Raw genomic sequence first — 20141 nt, forward strand, 5'->3', positions numbered from 1 at the left:
ACCATTATTATCCATCTCTATTACTGTCTCTCTTAGCCTTGGAGCACAATCGTGGGGCGTTGGATTAAAAAAATAAATGAAATCTTATAGTTTTACTTCCCACAGTTGTGTTGGGTAGGCTAAAGGAGACGATGATGATGAGAATGAAAAAGATAGTGGAATGAAGAAAGTGGGAAGAAATGGGAGAACCCCGAGAAAACCCATGCACACTGTGTTTATCCACCAGAAAGCCCACTTGCCGCGTACTGGGATCAAAGCAAGGGCCTCACGCACCAGAGGTGAACGCTCTACTACTGAGCTATCGCAGCCTCTACGTTAAATTAAGAGGAAATGCGTACAGTACTATGCTACAAATAACTTGCAAACGTGTGTCATTAAAACGATTACTGTCCAACGTGCCCTACGGGGCTCTAACCCGCCTTCACTTGTTATTGCTGCACTCGTTATTATGTGAATTGAGTACTGAGCTTTGATACATAAATGAGCCAACCTTACTGCTATAGCCTATAGGCCTATAACCTCTATGAGGGGGTCAGCGTTCTACACCCTAACGAATGTACTACAGCAACTTTTAGTCTATGGTAGTATGTTTACAATTCACCCAATCTTACGTTCAAAAGTTGATATGTATGCTGCTCCTCGCCGCTGTCACATGACATGTATCCATACGCCACCTCAGCTGCATCACCTACTGCGTACTCATATCCATTCGCACTCTGCTACAGCTGAAATCCTTTTTCTCGTTTCCTGAATAGTAATTAAGCCCTAGTAATGTTACTCCCTAGTAAAACATAGTAATATTATTCCGGCAAGATGTTACCGTTATTTTTTAATCATCTAGATATTGCAAATCACGCACTATTCCATTCTCATTTTTAAGAAGTGAGAAAATCACATAAATGGGAACCTGAAAATTTGCCTTGAGCTCACAAATGAAAACACATTTGGAAATAATGAGACATTTTCCCTCAAATATGAGTAAACATTACTTATTTTGTTTTGAACTTGCGTTTTTCTCATTTCTGAGCAAGGAAATTTTTAAGAGTGTAGTGACCAGAAGATATTCAAGTTTTGAATTTGTGAATTTGGATCTTAGAATAGTGTATAGTGTGTTTAACCTCAAGTATTCTTGGAAATCAAGAAATGTTCAAATACTTCACTTGATTTTCTGTTGGTTTAGTTATACGCACATTGATGTACAGAATTGCGTTCAGTAAATGCTGTTATAATAAGAATATAACTCTGCTTGTAATTTACTTCATGCACAAATCCTGCGGAGGATGGATTGTTTGTTAGAAAATTTCTTCAATCTGATGTTTTAGTTGTTTTAAACATGTCCAACCACCAACGAAAAAAAACACGTTTAAAACAATTTGTTTAAAACGTTTAAAACAAACTGAATAAAACAACCGACCTCGTTTAAAATATGTTTTAAACACTTGTTTTAAACATTTTGTTTCAAACATATCAACCCTGTTGCCTACAGAGGGAACAGCGTCTAGTTGAAAAAGCTACACAAGCACGTTTGGTTACCTGGTTACCTCTGATGACAAGCATGTTTGAAAAATACGTGCGGTCCATTAATCAACATGTTTGGTTGCACATGAAACAAATATCATTCACCACCAATAGAAATAACAGAAAGTCTTGCTAACCCTACATGATTGAAGCTTGCTTGGTCAACGCGTTGTACTCTCACTACTTTTGCCTTTTGTTGGGATTCGGCATCTGGAATATATATATATATACGTTCATGATTACCAAATCAAACATTATCCGAAGCTTTTTCGCAACCAGCAGAAAGCGTAGAGTATACTAATATTTATGTGCATACATTGTCATTTTAGACTGTTCCCATACTCCCCATCGACTACGATTTTGCAAAATTTGATAGATAAATTTAACTTTCTATTTTGTGGTCAATTTGAAGGCATTTTATTACAATACTATTAGGAAACACAGATACATCATCTTACGAATCAATCATTATGGAACAACTTCATGTGTTAGATGCAGCAGTGGTACTAATCTTTGAAAGTTTCATTTACAACTTTTTTTTTTATCTTCTTAGTAATGATGCGTTTAGAATAAAATTACAATAGAATTCTCTGTGGTGTGTGTTTCTTGCTCCCGGTGTAAGCATGCGCGAACTACCATGCATACTTCCGTGTGTGCATATGTTGGTGTATGTGTGTGTGTGTGTGTGGAGGAGGTGTATGAAGTATTTATTAAGATCACAAAGTGGAACTTATAATATCGTAATATTCCGCACGATAACTTTTGAACGAGTGGGCATTGTTAAACTCTGTTTTTTTGCAATAGATAAATAGAGTGATTATCTCGAAGAATTTTTCAATGGAGGAGATTTCGTTAACTGGAAAAGGTATAAATGAGCCATTTCCGATTTCAACATTGATCCCTGAATTGAACTGAATTGAATTGAATTGAAGAAGGCTTTATTCAAGCGGGCGAGGTTCAGCATATTGCTGCTCTACCACCTAACCATTGCCAAGGAAGTACATAGAGTTATACAAAAAGCATACAATCAGTTGAGTCAAAAGATACGGTTATATACAACAAAAATACAGGTATACAATAAGTTGATAAAAAGAAAAGAAAAAAGTGGTAATTTAACAAAACACACTCACACGCACAAGTACGACAAGTGAATAAAATTAAAAAAGCATACAAATACAAACATGAAAACAAACACATACCAATCAATAACATAGACGCAAAATAAGCAATGCTTGTGATTCACAACGCAGGGAGGAGGGTGATTAAATATTTTTACAATGCATAATTATTTAATAAAGAATATGTACCAAGTCAAGTCTGATTTCATTTACGTGGTTCAAGTGACATAATACAAATCATGGTTACCTGAACTTAAATTTTGTTGGCTGAGTAAATATATTTTTTTAACATTTTCTTGAAATAGTTAAATGTTTTAGCTTCTTTTACTACATTTGGTAGAGCATTCCATGACCTTGGTGCTAATACTGAAAATACAGCAGTGGTTTGCTTGAGTCTATGATGTGGAATATCAAACGTATTTCTTTTGCGTGTTAAGCGAGTGTGAATAGTTGACCTAGTAGTGAGTTCCTTGTATAAATACGCGGGGCGTGTTGTTTTAAGAATTTTATAAATCAGAGAGCAATAATGCAAATGTCACGACATTGTCAGCATGCTATTGCTGTTCAGAATAGGCAAAATATGATCGAAATTTCGTATGTTGTAACAGAAGCGGATGCATGAATTTTGTACCTTTTGGATCAGGATGGCATTGCTTTTTGTTAGAAGCGGGCCATACACAACATCACCATAATCAAACAAAGACAATATCAGCATTTGTGTCAGGAATAGCTTGGTATCTTTGGACAGACAGTCTCGTATTTTGTACAAGTTTCTTAGTATTTCTAGAGAATTTGAACACTGAGTAGAGAGGTGATTATTCACAGAAAGTTTATCGTCAATTTGTACTCCAAGACTTTTAACACAAGCTGAATAGCTCATGTTTGAGTCCATTTTTCAGGAGCAATTTTATTAAGTTGATTAGCGGAACCTAGAACGGTATAAGTACATTTTAAGGGATTAATATTAAGACCGTTATCAATACACCAGTTACTGATAGCCCTAAAATCTTGGTTAAGGAGTCGAACTTGTGGTAAATCCTGAGGCAAGGCTTTTATAAACAATTGAGTGTCATCTGCGTAACAGTACAACTTTGAATGCTGTACAACAGATACCAGATCTGCAGTGTATAAGATGAACAAAACTGGCCCTAAAATTGAGCCTTGTGGAACACCTCTATCAAGTACAGCAGCATCAGAAATGTTATAATGAGAGGAACTACGTAAAGTAACTTGCTGTTTTCTCTTATGTAAATAGGATTCGAACCATTTTATGATATTTACTGAAAAGTTATAGTATTTCATTTTTGCTAAGTGAACACCATGCTGTGCAAGGTCAAATGCCTTTGAGAGGTCTATTAAGACTAGTATGACCACATATTTGCCATTTAGTGCATGAAGCATATTGTCTTTAATAACTAACAAAGGAGTAGAAGTGCTGTGAAATTTACAAAACCCAGATTGTTCGCATTGAAGTATGCCAGAGCGATCAATATATGAAATCATTTGCTGAAGCACTAACTTTTCAACTATCTTTGAAAGAACTGGCAATATACTTATTGGCCGAAGGTCACTAGTTGATTTAATACAATGCTTCTTTGGTAATGGCAGAATTCTAGCTAGTTTCCAGGGATAAGGGAATTTACCATTCGATAAAGATTAGTTCACAATATTAGTTAAGGGAGATGTGATAACAGGTAAAGCTATTCTAAGCATATGTAGGGTTATTTCATCAAAGCCCGCTGCATTGGATTTAATGTTAACAATTGCTCTTCTAACTTCACGTTCGTGAACAGGTCTTAACATGAAAGGAGTTCCACAAGCAGTGTGTTTCAGTGAACTGTATCGATTTATTTGTTTATCAAATGTATCGTAACTTGTTACTGAGATTTCAGAAACCTTAGCAAATGACGATTTATGACATCAGGCCAATTTAGTTTTTCAGGGAGGTTCAACGATGAACTTTTTCCACCTATTCCCAAATTATGTAACGTCCGCCAAGAGTCTTTATTGTTTTTAGCGTTATTTATACGAAAGGGAAAATACACATTTTTTTCTTGCCGAATAACTGCCGTAGTAAAATTACGAAGCTCTTTGTACTCATCCCAGTGTTGCTGCAACTTAGTGCGTTTGAACCTGCGGGGCGCACTATTGCGTATTTTCATTAGCAGCTTCGTATTACTAGATACATAAGGCAATTTGGTATTCGAAGCTTTAACTGTTTTTATTGGCGTGTGCTGATCAAACAGATGTTTTAAAGAAGTCTAAAGAAAATTAATTTTAGCATTTATAGATTCCTGATATTCAATTTGTTTCCAGTTCAAAGCTTTAGCATTTTGTAGAAATGCGTCGTGATTAAATATATTAATATTACAATAATGAATAATATCAAATTACTTTCTTGGTGTTTTTTTAATGTTCAGGATAGCATATCTCACCCAGTGATCGGATGATCCAATGGGTGGACTAACGCCACTTGATGCTATCATGTCAATTTTATCGGTCATAATGAGATCGAGTAATGATTTACCGAACTCTGTTATTCTGGTTGGCTCTTTAATGAGTTGGACAAGCCCAAACATATCCAGCTTACGGTTCAAATATTTTGTTTCGTCTTTGTCAAGACAGAGATGATCACAATTAAGGTTACCTAGTATATAAAGACAATCAACTTGTGGATATACATGTGTAATCAGATCCTCAAGAATAGACAATTTGGTGTAGGGGGTATTTGGTGGTCTATACATTGATACAATACCTATGCGTAGCGAATTTATTTTAACCATTTCCGTAAGTCATTCTACTTGATCTGTGTTAGGGTATTTCAAACAGTTTTACATCCAAATTTTCAAAATAATACATTAAAATTCCTCCAGCATGATGTTCTCTGTCTTGGTGAAGAACGGAGTAGCCAGGTATATTAATGAGCCTTGTATCAGTTGAATTGTCAAGCCACGTTTCACTAACTATAAAAATAGCACAGTGCGTTTCTAACATTAGTAAACGTATTTCGTCTATTTTAGGTAAAATGGAACGAACATTAACATGCATAATTAAAAATTGAGACTGTTGTCCTGCCGTTAACTCAAAACTTTCCTGAAAAGCTTTGTTGATACTAGTATTTAAATGTTCCCTTGTACCATGCCACTGGTCATGAATGCTCCCTTGTACTATGTCTACGTTGCTCATAACTATTGTTAAACAATTTTCTTACAATACAACTACAATAAAGCGATAACGTACCAACTAGTAAACCCTTTAAAGCTAGAGTGGTACCCACCTTTGTCTCAGGATTTGAAAAACAGTCATATAAGTCTGATCCATCATCTCCATAGAGAATAAGTAACCTACGTTTTGCAAGAACAGAAATTTCACTACAAGTACACTCCTGAATATTGACATATACAAAAACAAAATGGACACTAACAAAAATATCATAAGACTGTATTGTACAAAGCATAATGAAACAGTCACTAAGAGAAGTGTTCAGTAGACTAATCAACATAACACAAATATTTAAAAGAAATCTATCTACACTTTCACAACAGACGAAACTCAACCCACATTTGCTGTTGACGATCTTCACTACGCTGAGTTTAAATGGCTTCTAGCTCACTTACAGTGGTTATGAAGTGTTTTAGTTTCCCTTTCACAACAACTATTTTACCGTCTACAGTAAAAACGTCCCTTGTTCCAAACTTCTGTGTCACGTTTTTGAGTAGTTGCAGCCGAGCCTTACCAAGATTTTCTCTGATTGAGATACCTGAATTATTTAACTTCCCTTTAACTTCTAAATACCAATGATTTGATTCTGTAATTTGTAAATTTCACTATGATAGGTCTATTCTTACCGGAAACCACTGGGCCAATTCTGTGTGTTCGACACAGGTCAGAATTCTGAAGTTTGACTCCAAGACGATCTTCAAACAGAGACGAAGCAATTGTATCCGTATCTTCTCCTTCACGTTCTGATAAACCGAAAATTCGAATGCTATTCCTCCGTTTGTACTGCTCTAGTTCTACAATTTTGTCACTTAGACCGGCAATTGTTTTGTCATTTTTTTTTTAAGTTCACTCTTCATGTTGTGCATATTTGTTTTCAGATCGCTAACCTCATCACAGTTAAATTTCATAGTTTCCTCCAAACGTTCAATCACCATCTTTATTACAGTTTCAATAATGGAATCTACTATCACCTTCGTTACCTCTGGAGACTAAATGGCCGATTTCACTTCACTACAAATGTGTTTCACAAGATCATATTTTACATTTTGGAATGACCGTGCATTTGGAGTGCTGGTGTCCTCGCTTCGTGTATTGTTCGGCATATTTCACTATTAACACACAGAAAAACAATATCTGCCTTATGCGGAGTCGTTTTGATAAATGATTAGCGTCATACTAAAGACCTGATTACTGCAGGAAGCATATGTTAGCAGATCTCTTTAGCATGGCACTAATCAGTTGTCAGAGCCGTGCTGCATCAGGCCCTATATATTTTACTTTAAAAGCAAGCTTAATGGTTAATGAACAACAAATACATACACTCAGCACTATCTTTATAAAAATCGCTTCATAAACAGCACAAAAGTGGAAGAATTGTTACGCACTCCTACACGCTGGCGGCCACTGTAATAGGTAGCGAAAAACAGTTGTCAGTAATCGAATGAACGTTTCAAGAACAACTATCATCTTCATTCTTAGCACTCTAATAAAACCGGAAGTGTTATAAATGAGTCATTTCCAATTTTAATGTTAATCACTACAGAGCGAAAACGGTAATTGACAGTAGGAAACAATTTTCGGTAATCGATAAGCCATGTCAAGAATAACTTTTAACTTCATCATTAACATCCTAGAAAAGCCGGTTGTAGTAGAAATCAATCATATCCGTTTAAAATATTGAATGTTATAGAATGGATAGCGAGAAGGAGTTTTATGTAATTCATTAAGTGCCCAAGAGAATATTCCATCTCGACAGTAATCCCTCTACTCAACTCGGAAGCAAAACAAATATACTAAAACTCAGGGACGTCATTTAGGGGGAAAGCGAGGGACAAATTGCCCCCCCCCCATCAGAGTTTGAGATTTATACAGATGTTATCAATAAAATAGTAGTAAATCAGTGAAAAATACGAAATTTTACTTATATCAAGGGGTCTTGCCACCGCCAAAGCGAAAGCTCAAATGACGCTCCTGCTAAAACTTATCATTTCTGAATCAATTGAGAAAATATTACGTGACCTTGTTTATGGGTTTTACTATTAGGATAACGTAGTGAAACTTGTAACATCGCAATGTTAGTATGTACGTGCGTTACACCATATGATAACATTTGAATGGATACTTTTTTTTTTGTAATAGATAGATAGAGTGATTATCTCGATGGTGTTCGTCAATAGAGATGATTCGCCAACCAAAAGTGGAAGAAATGAGTCATTTCGGTCCTTACGTTGATCATTATAGAATAAAAACGCTAATAAAAAGGGAAAAGCGGTTCCCAGCAATCGATTATACGTTTCAAAGGCAACTCTCATCCTTAACAGTCTAGTGAAACCGGAAGAGGTAGAAATGAACCATTTCCGGTTTCAATGTTGATCACTATATAGAAAAAACAGCAATAGAAAGCGAAAAGCTGTTTTTAGGTAATTGATAATACGTTTGAAGGGCAAGTCGCATGTTCATCCTTAACACTCCAATAAAACAAGAGAAAGTAGAAATGGGAAATTTCCGGTTTCAACTTTTATTACTATAGAGCGAAAACGATAATAGATATCGAAAAGGTGTTTTGTTCAACTGATTAGGTTTTCAAAGACAACCCTCACCCTCAGCTTTAACACGCTATTAAAACCGGAAGTGATAGAATTGGGCCATTTCCGGTTACAACGTTGATCACCCTAGAGCAAAAACGGTAAAAAAAAAAGTAGAATGAGAAGCAGCTTTCAGCAATCGAGAAAGCTTTTAAGGAATAACTTTAATCTTCATCCTTAACATTCTTGTGAAATGGAAATAATAGAAATTATCCATAACATCCGGTTTCAATTCAATCTACCTAGAGCAAAATCCATAAAATATAGGGGGAATCTGTTCTCGAGAAACAATTTAGCGTTGTGGAAACAGGAATTATCTCTTTTAAACTCCTAATCAAACCTGAAGTAGCACAACACAAGTACTTCTGGTTTTAGTGTTGATCGAAATAGGTTAGAAAGCGTAATTAATAACGAGAAGCGGTTTTCTTCAATCAATTAAGTGTCCCAATAATATGTTCTATCTCGACTCTAATATTTCTACTAAAACCGGAAGTGGCAGAAAAGAATCACTCCGATAATATTTCTACTAAAACCGGAAGTGGCAGTAAAGAATCACTTCCGATTCTAACATTGAGTATTATAGAATGGATAGCGAGAAGGAGCTTTATGTAATTTATTATGTTCCCCAACAGTATATTCCATCTCGTTAGTAATACCTCTATTCAAATCAGAAGTGAAAGAACTATACTACAACTTCTGGTTTCTGTATTTATTGAGAACATACTATGTGATCCTTACTGTTTTTACTAGAGTTTGTTTTAGAATAAATACTGACCGGATCTTTACCAAATTTGGTGAGCAGGTAGCACATTACCTAAGGAATAAAGGCTGAGAAATTCTGTGGTCAAGTTCGGCCAAGAACAGACTCGACTCAGGTTGCATTTATACTTTATTTATCGACAACTACTTAATTAGCCCGTAGAATAACCAAAAAGATCTCTGTACTTGGTGGGCGACCACTGAGAATTACGGGCTCAGTTTATATGGTGCTTTATTTGGAGATGACCACCGGCCTCATCTCTACCAGTTTTTGTAATCGAGTAGCACATCATTTAAGGAATAAGAATCGTTATCATTGGGGCCGAGCTTGGATTGTATTTACTTTTTTTCTTTATAACTACTGGCCGAAACGGAACTAAATTTGGTAGTAGGCAGCCCTCGACCTAACTAATTAAGATCGATATATTTGCTAGCCTAACTTGGTCAAGTTCTGTGCCCGATTTGTGTGTGGTACTTTATTTCTCGGCAATACTTTGCCAGACCAATCTAAAGGAATTATCAATCCGCCCTTCGCTATTATTATCGATTTTGCTCTGTAGTAATCAAGGGTAAAACCGGATTTTTTTTTTATTTCTACCACTTTCTGTTAGTATTAAGGATGGAGATTAAAGGTGTTGTTGGAATGCTCAATCGATTGCCGGAAACCTGTTTCGCTATCTATTTATGTTTTTGTTTTATAGTAGTCAACGCTAAATCTTGGAAATGGTTGATTTCTACCACTTCCGGTTTATAAATCACATGAATTAACTAACTTCTCCGAAACAATCTCTCTACACATAATTGAAAAATGACAATAAATGTTCGCATTTTTTCAAGAGCTATGGTGCGCAGTAACGGACAGATGGTCGGACTATTATTATTATTATTATTATTATTATTATTATTATTATTATTATTATTATTATTATTATTATTATTATTATTATTATTATTATTAAGTATTCTGCCTGTTGGCATCCTGGGACTAATATGTAGGAGGTGTGAGAGTGTATGTTTTCTTAGGTTTCGGTCTCAAAACGCTTCTTTCACATTTCTCGATTTTCAACTTCCCTTTTTTAATTCAAAATATTTTCTTCTATTATTCAAATCACCGACCAGCTGCATTCTTCTTCTTCCTATGCCTATCTTACCTTCCATCTCTTATTTTCGACTTTTTTCCTCCTCAGTTAGTTGAGGAGAACCTAAGAGGCGAAGACATTTAATGTTTCTTACAATTAATACCAGACTATAGTTTCTTCAATCTATTTTAAGAATTACTTTTATTGTTTGTTTAATAAATAAATTCTTAGTTTATAGATACACCCATTTCTGCAGTTCACCACAGTAGTTTGTTAGTTAATAGTCCTCACTCATAAATATTCTTGAGTAAGGACTTTTCTGACATTTTAGCAGTTCCTAATGCACGGGCGGTTGACAGTTTGAAGAATTGATACACCTTTCCCCATAGTAATGATCTTGTAAATGACACAGAAGGAATACCATAATGTATGCACCTGCGTGCGGATATTGTAAATGGAAAACAGAACATGATATATAATAAATGTTTCTGGTTAAAGAAATACTAATTGAACAAGCAGAATACTTAAAGACCTTTAGGAAATAAAATATGCAGATCTCACACGTAGAACAAGGTAATATATTGTTGGATTCATTAATATGCATCACAAGTAACGCGGCAGCTGATGTTGGTTGTTGGAATGGGTGAAAGAAATTGCTAGAAAATTCGAGATCTTTTCTTAAGGTTATTATCGTTGGAATAGGGGAAAGAACGGTCTCGAAACTTCTGGAAATATTCAAGGGTAGAAAAATAACGATTTATTTGCATGATGTATACACTTACGTAGAAGAGATAAGAAACGCAAGTATACTGTTAGAAGAAGAGATTTTACTACTAGGAGAGACTGGAAGATTGGTAAGTACTAACTTTGTAGTTTTCTTGTATTATACTTGTTCATTTTTATATGGGAAAGGGACATTGGAAAATGAAATACACGTAAAACATATTGTAATTGTCGGGAGTATAAGGGGACGGAGGTGTTTGTTTTAATCGGAAATTGATTGCGGATTTTTCGGCATTGAATAAGATATGACTCGGTGTACTTTTATGGAATTATAATTTGACTAAGATACAATATAATGTAATATGTATGTTAGAGGGAATCTAGATTATTCATTGCACGGGGACTCGAAATACTATTCTCCCAGGTGGAGAACCGTACGCTAAACCTTTTGCATGCAGTGCGAACTTGTTACTTATATAGCTATGAATTGTGTAAGACCTAACAGAAAGTTAGCAGAATTTGCGTCTGGAATTGAACCAGGGCTCTTCCACATGAAAACCGTATGAAAAAAACCTTTTGCTTAGCAGGTTTTGTTACTTGTATATAGGTATGAATTGTGTAAGACGTATAACTGGTAGTTATAAAGTATATGCTAAGAAGGAAATTATATTGGGTAGGGAGCCATGACACTGCCGGAAATCGAACCAAGATTTTATTACGTGGAAATCCGTACGCTAATCTTTTTGCTTGCACGGTAGAATTTTTAGTTATAAATGGTATATTTTTACTGTGTATGAACGAACTTATATTGGATAGGTACTTAGCAGAAGTCGCACCGGGAATCGAACCATGGCTCACTTACATGCAAGGCCAATTTGGTTGAGAACGTTAATGTTACATTGAATATTATATTATTTTTGTAATTTGAAAAGTCGTAATACGATAAGTAACTATTTGCATTTTTTTCTAGGTCATGAAGCAAATATAAACTATTATAATTAATAGAATCACTGGAGAATAAAACCTATTCTCGTGAATTGTTTGTTGTTGAAATATAGCGGATGATTTTAACGTAAAGCTGTTATAGATTGGACTTAAAATATTGATTCACTGAAATCTTCGAATCTTAGTTGTATGAAATGTCGAAAATATTGGATAATGTTTGATATGAATATTGAACACTGAAATATCGACATAAAGGTTAATATAGGTTTTACATCCAACGAATTTACTGGCTAAGCTAAAGGAGTCGATTAAATAAGGTACGCATTTATAATTTACTGAAAGGAAGAAAGTAGGGAAAACGAGAGAACCCGGAGAAGAACCACGCACAGCATGTTTGTTTACCACAAAGCTTACTTGGCGCGAGCTGGGATTGAATTAAGGACCCCATGCACCAGTGGTGAACGCTGTATTGTGTACCCACCATAGCTTTTCTATTTTGGATAAAGGAGAGTAATGAATAAAGCACTCGTTTATAATTTGGTGAAAACGGGGGATTGTAGGAGGAAACGGGAGAACTCCACACAAAATGTTTAAACTAAAAATACACTTTGAATGAGCGAAAGCATTTAGTTTCAGAAGTGACTTATTGTTTTCATTAGTGCTATTTAATGTGTATGAAGGAAGAAAGAAACTTACTCTAGCAGTTATTGGAGAATTGTATTTTCAAAGTGTTTATACAAAACTAGATGTTTAACACGTAATGTACGTTAGGGACAATTTTGACATTATTTAAACAGTGTAGTTAACGACACTTTTAAGGCAATACAAGAGACAGATAATTATTTGACAGCGGAGATTGTGATAATAATGGCGTGCTTGGTTTATTAGGATTACTCTTATATGCAGATGGAAACAATTGCTTTAAATGAGAAATAGAACTTTGAACGTATAGCTTGGTTAAATTGCTTTACACTCTTAAAAATTCAGGTGGTTTCGCAGAAAATTCACCGTAAAGTTTACAGGTCTTTTACCAGAATTGACATTTCAGGTGAAATTTCAGTAAATTTTGAACAGTGTATCCAGCATTTGACAAAAGCTCTTTCGAGTTGTTTGAAGTTATCATATTTCGAATAATAGAATGAGTATTAAGTTATACGAAAGAAAATAACATTCAAAGATGTTTTTCATTATTTCTTCTGGTTTAATCGTAAAATAATTTGAAGAATTATTAAATAGTTTTAGCTTTATATTGAGTGGTTGCAGACACTGTCGTAAGATACTATTATGACAAATGAAAGTTATTTCCGCAACTGCAGCATTTAAGAAAAAAAATCTCACCAGTAATGGGATTGTTCGTGTTGTGTGTATTCCAACGTTAGAAACTGTTGATCACACGTTTTCTTCATTTACATTATAGGTGAGTACATTTATTACTATTATTTTAAGTATATTTATAAGGTTCTTATTGCTTATATTTTACGGATTGGAGTTCAAGTTTCTTTTAGTATTTCATGATCATATTCTGTGTGAAGTTTTAGCCGGCGAAGCGCCTTGGTTTTTTTTGCATCCAAAGTTTGATCCCACGTTCAGTGTACAAATAGTGCACTGACGTTGAAGTCACATATTATGCAACATCCCATAAGGAAAAGTACGTTCGGAACTGTTCTAGTGCAAGTAGTAATGTGTGCCGTCAATTTAAGTGCAAGAAAAAAATTGGACCTTTGTGCCGTATAGTAGATCCAGTATTTTCAGACCTAGAAACGTTAAAATTTTATTATTTATCAAGAAATTCACTGTCACTACCTTAGAAATTGTTTCTTGGTGCGCATTCACTATAAGAGGACCTCATCGTTTGTTTGTAAATACTGCGTCCGGATATATGCTATAAAACTGCAGTAACCTGTGCTTGGTGGCCACTAAACGCACGAATGCCATGTAATAGAGTCAGGACAGGGCAGCCCGAGCGGTAGCAAGGGGTGCGTGCGTAGGTAGCAGGCGTGTCAGCGATGGTAGGTATTCGCGTAAACAAGGATGTCGTTGAAAGCACTTACATAAATTAGGTTAGTTTCTTAACAAGCGATTACTTACCTTTACGATTTGTACAATGCACTTAGGAAACTATAAACAACTAACTGGTTTGTGGTAGAGGACTTGAATTCCTCTGATAACCTTTCATGTGCTCACTTTTCTCACATCATTAACACATTTGAATATACGTATAATTGTTTCTACATTTCTTTATTTTCAATGTTTTCCTACGTTGGTCATATTTTCTGCTCAATTTCAATAATACGTACCGGTCCACAAAATATAATAACTCTTTTCTTCATAATACAAATTCTTATAACACTCAAAATCGAAATCGAACACAGAGTTGCCATTTTTGAATACGCCGAACTAATTTCCTCATTATACCCTAATGTCTCATGTCAGCATGCATCCACTGAAAATAGTACCAACAGCACGCAGATTTTCACGTCTGAAAATATTACATTAAACAATCTAGCGTGAATTTTTTAAAAAATACTATGTCTTTCCTTTAAAATTTACGTATTTTTCATATTTCAGGTCCTACTCTCACGCACTTAACTCGAAATTCTCTTTGGATGCTTCGTTATACATTTTAACCAGCTAATGAAAATAGTGGAGATCGGAATATGACTTCGCTTTCGTGCCTTTCGCTAACAGTTGATTGTTAGGGAAAAAAGGTAAGTAAGAAGGCCAGGGGAATTAAGGTTACAAATTTTACAGTAGCCCTGTAAACATACTTTTTTTGTAAGAAGTTTTCAATTTAATACACTGCTTTGCTGAACATTCAAAATTTACCGGACATATTAATCAGCATATTGAGTTGCTGGCTAAGACACACCAATTTCATTTGCTTTATACAATAATTATTGCTTTTTATAGTTATCGTTGTTATTTAGCAAGAGTTAAACTCTCTTTATGTAAAGTGTTTCATGCTTATTTTCAATGTTCCAATGTATAGTTATCTCATAAATTTTGCATGGCACAACTTATCAATAAATAATTACTCTTCAATTCTTATTCTTAAACTTAATATAAGCTTAATTTATTGCATGGTAGTGTTCATTTTGAATAAAACTCTTGAACTTTAACAAATAATTTTCTATGATATATGAAATACGGAATTTTTTAAAAATATGCTTGTCTTTAGGTATTTATAAAGGAATAATTTTTAAAATCATGAAATACTGAAAATTTCAAATAATATGGAAAGATTGGCAATTTATCCATAAAAATGAATACATTATTTAAAATATTTACAGCTCATACTGAACTGAACTACATCTTTGATAACTTTTTTTTTCTTTCCTTATTATGAAACAATGTATGGTGTGGCTCCTTGACAGTTGTTACCATTTGCTCTGCGTCAACATAAAACCTCGGTTTACTAATTGCTACATTATGATCCTCTTGTCTTCATTACTGTCTGTACGCTGTAATTTGAAATCATTCCTAATGCTGTAGCGATATTTTCTTACATTCTTTTTCTATATATAATTATTTTGCTCACCAAACACCACACATCCATACCATATATCAGTGGTGCCCACCCCCCCTTATGTCCATGACGCACCCCCCCAATTGTCTATCCGTAGGTGTTCTTCCATGAAAAAAATCTTCTTTTCGATTAATTTTACCCCCCCCCATCAAACATATTTATATAGATTTTTAACCCCCCCAAATATTTCAATGACGCAGTTTGCGTCATAGCCCCCCCTTGTGGGCACCCCTGCCATATATTAATGATTTACTTTTTTTGCACTTATTCAAGGGTTTCATTATAAACAACTTTTCGCTGAAGATAGAGTTAATATGTGCCGAAATATTAGATGAGGCAAACATCAAAGTCCGTTAATTTTAACTATCATCTATCTTTAATCTACAGTATAGCGTTGCTTAGTGCGTTTATATAATTGACCCTGATTCAGTAGTGAGATGTTTCGCTTTTATAAGAACGATGTCTTAACATTAGTAGATCCCATTTCAAATTTTTAAGATTAGAAGAAATAAATATTGCAGGAAGTTGATATATATATATATATGTGTGTGTGTGTGTGTGTGTGTTTGTGTGTGTAACGTAAAACAAAAATAAATTGTAATATTAAAACAGAGCTTCCGGGTAGCCGAATAATCAGCGCGCGTGCCTTCTGCAGAATACGTATGCAATAATTTATCCATACTTCTGCCTATAATTTTATGAAATAAACGAAGTCGTTTGCTGATATTTGAACAAAGGAGTCAACAAATAAATAAAAGTAAGTGAAATGAAATCTTTGAGTTTTACATCCCATGGTTATGCCGGCTAGGCTAAAGAAGACGGTGATGAGGAGAAATGAAAGAAATTGTGGAATGAAGAAAGTGGGAGAAAACTGGAGAACTCCGAGAAAACCCACCCACATGGTGTTTGTCTAACAGAAAACTTACTTTCCGCGAGCTGGGATCGATCCAAGGACCCCACGCACTAGATGTGAACGCTCTGCCACTGAGCCACCGCGGTACCCTAAAACAATTAAGACTACAAACTAACCAATCACATTTTTTTAATCACTAGGTTGAGCTTATTAAGTTGTTCCAGGTTCAGTTTAGTAAGTTATTGCATCGAAATTGAACTAATGTGATGTGAAAATAAACCTGTGTTGTACCATTCAATCCATAGACTTTATAGTTGAAGTTCCAGATAACAATTATTCATAATGTACATGTATTAACAGAGTTCTTCATAGATATGATAAAAAGGCCTATAGCCACTAAGGTCAAAGAGTATTCCAGATTCGATAAAGAGGATGATGAGATACTTTCAGATTTGTCACAACATCTTCATGCGTTCAAACACAGGTCAATGATTATTAAAGTGCTACACAGAACAAATTCGTTCATTAAGAGGAATGTTTATGAATAGTTTTGTACAAGAATGAAAAACCTAGTTCGAATCTCGACAAAGGCCACTTGAACAACAAACGAGTTAAAATAATCAACTGTCATCTGGAGCACAAACTTTAAAGTCTGAAGATTGTATGGTACAAAACAGGTTTATTTCCACACAACATTATTTGCGGACATATTTATAATTTTGTTGCAAAAACTCACCTTAACTAAATCTGCAACAACTTATTAAAAATTAGCTTACAGGCTAAAGAGGGTGTAGTTAGTGTTTTATTTTTATTTATTTTGTTATATTACCAGCTAACAACTTAGTCTAAAAAAAATATAGACTCACAGGTGTATGGATATTTTACCAGCATATGGATAAATGTATAGGGAATGTTATTGTATAGGAATTCGAGTTAATATTTTGTGTAAAACAACTGTTAAAAGTATGATAAAATATGAAGTATTAGTTTTTGGAGACTTATGGCAAGGCAATTAGCAATAGAAAATATACTGAATGCATCACGTTATTCATAAGAGGAAGATTAAAATATTAAGAAAAGTTTCATAATGGGAGTTTTGTAAATGTGTTCGTTTTATTAAAACGAAAGAAGAAAGGAATTTAAAGCTTTTGTTGCTGATAATATTAAGTTATTTATACATATTTCTATCATTGGAAGGAACGTCTTTATTTTGATATCTCTGTACATCAAGGGTGGATAATATGTTAAGTGGTTGGTGTTTTAATGAAGACGGGAGTTCCTATCGAAAATTTCGGCATTTACTATATGACTGACGTATACAAGATTAGTTCCAGTTAATAACGATTCTCTCTTGTTGCGTGTTCCAGTCACGTCGCTCCATACACCAAGTAAAGTGGCTTCACAACGTTTGTCGGAGTAAAATTACTCATGGGTAGCTACTTGGCCATAAGACCTAAGTTTCCACATCTTGTGTCGAACACTTACGGTGAATAGAACCTGATACACTGTGAGCGGGGCGATGGATGATTACATTTCCACAGAACAATCTACTTAAACGCTCTACAGTTCTGGAGGCCAAAATGTGAGGTCGTCCTCGCTGCTTTTGTGTTCAGGAACGTCGCACCACTTTTCCTTTTCACTGCAACAACCTAAGTGACGCCTTTTTTTTTTTTCCAAGAGCTTAAGTATCCTGAACCAGTTACACATTAGATGTGGCATGCAACCATCTCAGCACGTTGGACGTTCGTGAAATGCACAGTTTTACTCATTCGGTTCTCTCACTCATTTAGTACGATAATGAACGTTGTCCATATCTATTATTCCAGACATATATGGTTTCCCTTTGTAACTGAAAAACACATTTCTTGTGTTTGATACCACTATTAGGTGAAATCTGTAATACTGATGATAATACACTATTTCTCAGTACCTTTTATGGTGCGAAATCGTTAATCGTTTTCCACAAATCCAAATATGTTTTCAAGACTTCTATTTATCTTAATCCACAGTTCTTATGCCAGCTTCACGGATGTGAAGTAGTGCAAAATGAGAATGGTTAGTGTTCATCAAAGCTTAAGTAAATTTATAGAATAGTTAATGCAAATGTATATGAATAATTCATAGTATTGTTTATGAAACAGAGAAGAGTTTGTCTTAAAAAATCGTACAGGAAAGGAAAATGTAATGATATGATGATAAAAGAAACACGATTTAGCATGATATTGCGCTCAGAGTTACATAACTCAATTTACAGCTTGAAAGAAATAAAAATATGTTTTGCCTATTTTCTCCAGCTTCGAAATATATTTGTTTCTGATTTCAGGTGTTTTGTTGGAATTAATCCAGAAATTGAATTAATCCGCGGAAAGCGAGAGAAGATACAGCAATATGATACTTCTAAGGATTTTCCGTAGCAAATTTTTGACTTCCATGAAAGAACTCACTGCCAGTTTATAAACAGAATATTGACTAGACTGATCATTTCTTTTTTATTTCATGTACTATCATTTGAGAATTAAATATGATGAGAGATTTAAAAATATATTGTTTTTATTTGTTTTTACTAAGTCCTGTTAGTTTGTTCAAATCTTTTTTTTTTTCTTTCTTTTCAGTAGCGTCATTTCAGACTTTGCCAGGTAGGAGTAAATTTGTCCATCAACATAAGAGTTTTATGTTTTGAATTAGTATTTTAGTATACAATTTATTGAAGAGCATATGATTCTCAAATCCAGGAGGACAATTATCCTCCTTGCCCTTCCCAAATGACTCCCTGAAAACCTTCTTCTGATCTCTGTACATGTAGACTTTACTCTGGTTGTATTACTGTTACAAAGAAAAAGTGTCGTGAATACATACACGTTTTTGTATACAAACTACTGTATATTTCTGAATGCAAGACTAGGTATTTTGCCGCAATTTTGTGAAAGAAAATATGGAGTCGTCTTGCTTTTGCGACATATCATGTAGAGTTTTTCTTTACTGAATAGAATCACGAGATTCCATTAAACGATAATTTTACCCATTTCCTTGCCTACCGCTTTAGTCTTCAATGTTTGCAGATTCACTGCAGAGGCATCATGTGGGAAGGGCAGGGACAATTGCACCCCACTTAGCACTTAGTTTGAGAAATACATGCTTTTTAATAAATTGTGTACTAATATTCTAATGAAAAAAACTTGAAACTCTTACGTCAGTGAACAATATTGTTCCTCCTGCCAAAACCTGAAATAACGCTATTGATCCAGTGGACCCTTCTAATGAGAAAGAGTAAGTTTCTATTTGATTTGATTTCAGTGTAGTTTTGAAAAATGTCCAGTATGTGCTATAGATGTATTTGTGTAATCCTTTGTTAAAAATATGGTGGTTCGTCTTAGTAATTATGTGTGAATTTGCAGGAGGAAATAAAATTTAAAGTAATCCTAACATACTTGTGAAAAAGTGCACTTGAAAATATTCTTACTTGTAACTATCAGTAATAGTCACAATAATTGATTATTTATTAATATTATTTTTTTCCCTTTTCACTGTAAAATTGTTTTCTTGAGGTGCTTTCTTGAATTTGATGTTGAAAAATCTCAACTGAAGTTTATAAGAATTTAAGCGATTAAGTCATATTGCGTCGTATTTAACTACTCTGATGCACTTTTTTTTTTTTTGCCAGATAATAGTTACACAATCTTTATACATCGTAGCTGCTCCGGTAAGTTGGCAAACTTGACGAGGAAGAATGTGTCTTAAGGCCATCAGTGTAATTGGGCTCTTAAGTAGTACCGATAAAAATATTTCTTTGTTAAATGAACACGGCAATAACTT

The 20141-nt window shown here is 34.5% G+C and overlaps 1 protein-coding gene and 1 long non-coding RNA gene across 3 annotated transcripts in view; both read left to right on the forward strand.

Moving 5' to 3' along the window:
• Apoltp (Apolipoprotein lipid transfer particle) overlaps positions 1-20141 on the forward strand; it is a 6186292-nt gene that overhangs the window by 2470839 nt on the left and 3695312 nt on the right. The gene's annotated exons all lie outside the window — the stretch shown is intronic.
• On the forward strand, positions 13210-18868 carry LOC145688427 (uncharacterized). Its single transcript, XR_014131905.1, has 3 exons — positions 13210-13366; positions 14518-14657; positions 18652-18868. It is a non-coding gene; the product is annotated as an uncharacterized LOC145688427 (long non-coding RNA).

The sequence above is a fragment of the Thermobia domestica genome, chromosome 6 (assembly GCF_964235325.1).
Source record: "Thermobia domestica chromosome 6, izTheDome1.hap1.1, whole genome shotgun sequence".
NCBI classification, from domain to species: Eukaryota; Metazoa; Arthropoda; class Insecta; order Zygentoma; family Lepismatidae; genus Thermobia; species Thermobia domestica.